The 6,189-nt window shown below is 44.7% G+C and overlaps 1 long non-coding RNA gene across 1 annotated transcript in view; it reads left to right on the top strand.

Moving 5' to 3' along the window:
* The window catches only part of LOC115067965, a 16,390-nt gene extending 10,643 nt beyond the window's left edge, over positions 1-5,747 (top strand). The window contains exons 2-3 of the long non-coding RNA XR_003847325.1: positions 4,416-4,599; positions 5,715-5,747. This is a non-coding gene — a long non-coding RNA (uncharacterized LOC115067965). The remainder of the gene's footprint in view (positions 1-4,415; positions 4,600-5,714) is intronic.
* The last annotated feature ends 442 nt before the right edge of the window (positions 5,748-6,189 follow it).

Genomic DNA, 6,189 nt, shown 5'->3' with positions numbered 1-6,189 from the left:
GTGGAGTTTAAAGGAGCCAAGTCCGGTTGAGGCTGTGACCTACAGTCTTTACTGCAATGGAACCCTCTTTTGCACTTGGGGCAGCGAGTCTTGGGGTGGGCTGTACCTCTTGGGCAGTGGCTATGAAAGTGGCCAAGCCCCCCACAGTTCCAGCAGCTTTCCCATGCGCCAAAGTGGGTGGGTTTTCCTTGCGACAAGAGTCTCCAAGGAGGCAAAGCCTCAATAGGGCCCACCCTAGGGTCTAAGTCTCTAGTAGTGAGTACTCATTTGTGAATGTTATCATTGCAGACAGGCGTGTGATAGCATTATGAGTAGGGATGTTTAGTCCCTCCCAAGTTAATTGTTTGATAAGCACCTCCAGACTCCACCCTCCGCTCTACTGCCTCCATGACATGGGTAAGGAAGTTCATGAAGGACTCCACTGACTGTTGAATCAAATTACAGAAAAAGACTTGTGGGTCACTGGGGGGGGGGAGCAGCATTTAAGGGCCTAAAGGCCAAGTCAGAAACTTGTTGAAAATAGGCATGAAGGCCAAAAGTAGACTGGGAGATGGGGTCAGTATATTGTCTGCATCCCATGAGCATGTCCAACGTAATGATGAGGCTGTATTGGAGATTTAGGCATGCCTGGTTTTTAGCCTGATCATCATAGGCTGCATGCCAGTTTAGAAAGACTGAGGGTTCTAGGATTGCCTTTAGTAAGTTACACCAATCATAGTGGGTTTGTAACTGTAAGGACCACTGGTGAAGAACCTGTTTGAAATATGGGGAGTCAGGTTCCGATTGCTCAGCTGCCTTGTGGATAAGAATGAGGTCAGCAAGTGGAGTGGGCAGCCATGGATGCTGCGCTGCATCAGGGCCGATGTTAACTGGAAATGTGGACAAAGGTGGGTGAGGCTTTAAGGAGGGAAGCCTAGGAGGGAGGGGCACCATAGCAGGGGAAGGGGTGGGATGGTTACTCGGGGGGGGGAGAGTAACTCCTTCCATGGGTATCAGGGCGGGGGAATTTCTGGGCATGGTAGCTCTAGGAGAATATCCTGAGATATAGGCAAAGGAGCTCCTTCCTTATTGGAAGTGGGCGCAGAGGCTGAGTCCACCTCCAGGTCCAGGAGGTCCGGGGTCAAGGTAATAGCCAGATCTACACTAGATTGCTCCCAGCAGTGTTTGTTGTGGGCTGAGATGACTTCCTCAGGAGAGGAGGATTTAAGGCTAGCAATGATGGCTAGGAAGATCAGTACGAACAATGTGGGGTGGGGGGAGAGATCCCTGACCCGACCTCCCTTTTTTGGGCCAGGAAGAGGACCCACATCGACGTGTCAGGGTCCCACATGTTTTCAGGGGAGACCCACGGAGACAAATTAGTGGCTTCATCCCAAAAGTGTTCGATATCTTTTGGTTTCACTTTCAACCCTCTGGTTTTAAGGAGCACCTTGAGTGCTGCCATTTGTGGTTCCCTGCATTGTGGTGGTAAATTGCCCATTGCAGGAGGGTCTCACAAAGGGGAATTCACTACAAAAGTAGAAGATGAGGGTGACTACCAAGAGGACACAAAGGAAGCAAAGAAGCACTGTGAGCCACTAGGATGTAAACCACCGCGACATGTAAAGATGTATCGGATCCAAATGTCTTGTGCTCAGGGACTTCTGGAGACTGTGACACCACCAGCCGTATGTTCACATGGTATCTCCGGGACAGGCAAGAGGGTGACCCAAAGCCTGGGCTCTGAGTTCGGGGTGGATCAGCCCTTATGTGAACTCACCGGGATGAACTGAGAGGTGGGAGGTGCCGACGTGGGCTTCGAGACTACGTGGCAGAGTGTGCCTCCCTGATCTAACAAACTAGTCCAAAAATAAAGATGACAGATGGGGTGGAGGGGACAGAGGAGGGGGCTACTCGCTTACCCTCGAACAGCCGAAGAAACAGACATCCAGGGGCCTACTTACCGAACGAACCGAGGTTCTGGGTGTCACCAACACCGTGGGCAGGGGTTCCTGTTCAGGCGCCAGGTGTTGCGGGTTCTCCTCAGGCCAGCTGTGAAGACCCTGACCTGGATTGGGTCCCCTGCCAATTAGGGGGGGCAAGAGGCACGGAGTCAACACACAGACCCTGGGAGTCAGGTAGAAGCAAGCACTAGGCGAGGTGCTGCAGGCTTGTTTAATGCAGGAGGGGGAAGGCCTTATATTTCCCTTTTCTCCACCCCCAAGTCCCTTTAGTCAGCGTATTGTTTTCTGATTGGTCTCCACCATGCAGTCTGTCAGTCACTGGGCTTGCGAGCAGGGTGTGGAGGTGTGGGCTCCTTTTGGCAGGCTATTTGCGGACCAAGAAGTGAAGTGAATTCTTGCTGAATCCCAGGGCTCTGGGTCCACACCATCTTTGGAGGCCTCCTGCAACACTGGGGACATATACAGTGGTAGAGTGCTTGCCCAGCATGTGTGAGGCTCTAGATTCAACCCCCAGTAGAGCATCCAAACAAAATCAAAACAACAAAACCATGTGGAAGTGCAAAAATGAGGTCTGTAGAATCCCAGCTTCAGCACGAAAAGATGGTACAGAAGGATGGCTGAAGAGGAGAGTAACGCAAGGTCCATCAAAGCAAGGCCCATGCCTTTGCTTCTTCCCACACCCACAGATACTTCTCTTTGCATGTCTTCTAAACACAGCACACACTCTGTGTTCTCACCAGAAATGCAATTCTCTTTGTACAAATAAGGTTGTGCTCATTCTTTTCTCAAGATGAAAAGCCCCAAATCCCAACCACAAATACATCATCATCTATAAGTAACCATAGCATCTCTGGGCAATGATAACCATTCCTCAAAATCATAATCCAATGTTGAGTCATATTAAGACCAAATTATAAATATCATCAACAACAAAATTTGCATCAGATAATGAGAAAAATGTGAGAGAAAATAAATGTGCAACTACGTACAAAGAGATACATTCCAATTTTTATAGTAAACAGAGAAGAAAATATATTTATTGACTTATCATTTTTCTACAACTATTTCTATACTTGTTACAAGGCCACAGTTTCTAACTTTCTTCTTCCACCACTAATGCTCTAGTTTCTTTGTTGCCAGTCATAACTTTAGCAAGTAAAAGCTGGTTCTAGCTGGTGAGACAGGCCTTTATCCCTGAAAGGTCTGAATCCCTGAGTTCCAAACCTTTATTCTATGTTCTAAGCATAATTCTCCCTGCACTAGATGAAGGCAGCAATCCAATTTCCTTTCAGCATCAGAATCAATCACTGTAGTCAATTGATTAACTTCTTCTTTACCTGCTTGACCAGCAGCCTGATCTACCATTCTGCTAGGCCAGCGACTTCTAGGTGATTGGTATCAGGGATCTATGACCTCGTGTACATTTTTTTTTTTCTGAAATGAATTTCTTAATTAGTAACATTTGTCTAATGAGTAAAGAAATGCCTAGCTGTTGACCTAGCAGAATGTTGGAGCTTACCATTGATCCAACAAGTGATTGTGCTTCTTGCAGAGTGTTATAAAAAAGGAAGGCCAATTCATAGTCAAATAACATGTCTATTCCAATGAGGACAAATTGCTACTTTCTTTAGCTAGAGACACCACCCATGTTCTTAATCTGCCTCCAGGTACATCTCTGATTCCCCAGGGAATACTGACAGATTAGACACTTAACAAAATGTGGTATCCAGGGTGGTCTTGGCAAGGGAAAGTCTGTCACAGAGCCTATGCAGAGCCTCTCCACTACTTTTTAAGTTAGAAAATTATAATTATATGTATTTATGAGATAAAGAGCAATGTCATGGACTAGGCATGTAGCTCAGTGATAGAGTACTTGACTAGCATGTGCAAGGTCTTGGGTTTGATCCTCAGAACCACAAAAAGGGCTTCCATTATACCATGCATTCTAAGAGAGCAATTATTTGTTCAAACACATTAATATATTCATTTAGACATAAATTAGGGTTCAGTTGTAACTAATAAGTACTTACGACTGTGTACTTAACTAAATGGAATAGATGGAAGCATTTCCATTTACACAAGTGCTAGAATTGGACATATCCAGTGCCACTTTTTTCACTTAAAAAAGCTCATGGATTGTGCTTATATATCTGTAGTCACATAATTTGAGTCTTAAGCTCAGAAGACATAAAGGAGGCATCTGCATAATGAGGAGGAGACTTCCCAGTTATGGCTTTACTGGTTTTCTCCTTCTGAAGACAGGCAGAACAAGAGTAGAATGACAGATTAAGACTCTGCTCAAGACACTTTATATTTTAGTGTGCATTTGTGCTTTGTCATGTAATCATCTCTGGTTAACAAGTCCTTTCGGTCAGTTTCTTCTACATTGCCTATTCAGCCCATTCCTCCCATTCACACAGCTGTCTCCGTTTCCCCTTTTCTCTCAAATGATACCTCCTCTTTTCTCTTCAGCTTTCAGTGTTTTAATGCAGCAACACAAGAACTGGTACATAAACTAATTCATTGTTCCAAAGAGTGCTGAAGCCCAGGCCTTGGTGATGTGACATGTAGTGAGCAATAAGAATCAGAGTGAAGCATGTTCACGTTGGCAAGGCACAGAAAGTGCTGCACAGTACAGGCTTTCCTGCCTCTTCAGGTATGTGTATAAGATGGCTTTTGGTGAAATATCTGGTGACTAAACTTCCTTTCCTGCTTTGGGTTAATTATTTCAATGTTCAAGGTCCTGCCCAAAGAAGTTTCCAACATTGTTCAAACCTCCTACAGGAATAACTCAACTGAGAGTTAACCATGGTCTTAATTTCCTTTCCTCCTCAAGCTGTTTAACTGTTTAGCTCAAAATGCTGATGGTTGTTTAAGGAGTCATAAGTTGTATAGAGAATTCCAGAGCTTTTGGCTTTCAAGCAATAACCTACAGAAGTAATCCTGTACTGTATAGGCTGCAGGTGGATGGCTTAACCAGAGCTTTATATAGGAGTTAAAGCTAAACCAAAGTAAAGAAAAATGCTTGCAACAATTGCCTCAATGCAAAAGAGCAAAAGCTACAACTCTGTTGATCAAAGATTTTTAACAGCAGGAAAAGAATCCTCTCTACAAAATAGAAAGATATATAACTTTGGGGTTGGTTCACTCACAGAACCTATACAGCCAAAAGCAAAGATATGAATTATTCCATGTATTGTATCTTGCTAGAACTGAGCTGGTTTTGATGAAAATTTTTATCTATTACACTAGCTTGCTGCTCACATCTATGAGGCTAAAGGCCAGACAGCTGAAAGACACTGCAATTATTCCAGAAAAACCAAATACTTCTGCCATTGTGCCTACAAGAGGATTTACTGGTTTTGCCAGTGGGAATGTCCATGGTGCTCACTTTTGTCCCCAAGTCTCATGCTGGCGGATATGGTTGGCAAAACTTAAGTGAAATGTTATGAGGGCAAACTTCTTCTTTAGATTGTGATTCAGACTTTTAAGGCACAGTAGGCTGATCCAGCACATGTGTGCTGAATAGCTTTAGTGTTAACTTGACACACTTGGGTTGAGGGAGCTTCATTTGGGGTATTGCCTCCATAGGACTGGTCTGTGGCTATATCTGTGGGGCATCTTCTTGATTGTTGAGTGATGTGGGAAGGCCCAGCCACTGTGCGTGGTGCCATCCTGGGAAGGTTGTTCTGTATTGTTTAAGAAAGAAGGCTGAGCATGGGCCAAGGGAGCAAGCCAGTAAGCAGCATTCTTCCATGGCTTCTGTTCCAGATCCTGGCTCCAGGTTCCTGCCCTGAGTTCCTGCCTTGGCTTCTGTCACTGGTGAACTGTGACCTGGAAGATGTAGGATGAAATAAACCCTTTCCTCCCCAAGTTGGTATTGGTCAGAGTATTTTGTCACAGCAATGGAGAAACAAACTAGACCAACCTGATCATAATTTTAGAATACAGAGGAGAAAATATCCAGAGCACTAGGGTTACAGAGGCTTTGGCTGTCACTTCCAATTTCCCTTGTCGCATTTGTTGGAGCATGTTCTGATACAAGAAACGATAGGATGCTGAAGTGAACATGGATTATACCAGCAGAGGGAAATCAGGGGCTTTAGGGTCTCTAGGCAAAAGCATTGTTGATCATTAAAGAACCTCCACAAAGCTGGTCATGTGCCTATTGATAACTATATACAACATGCCTTGCCTTATCTTTGGATCTTTCATTTAACCACAGTTTCAAGAAGTTTGATTAATG

This window comes from Nannospalax galili, unplaced genomic scaffold (genome assembly GCF_000622305.1).
Source record: "Nannospalax galili isolate Female #2095 unplaced genomic scaffold, S.galili_v1.0 scaffold187, whole genome shotgun sequence".
Classification (NCBI taxonomy): domain Eukaryota; kingdom Metazoa; phylum Chordata; class Mammalia; order Rodentia; family Spalacidae; genus Nannospalax; species Nannospalax galili.
The sequence above is the reverse complement of the archived record's forward strand: the minus strand, read 5'-3'. Positions and strand labels throughout refer to the sequence as shown.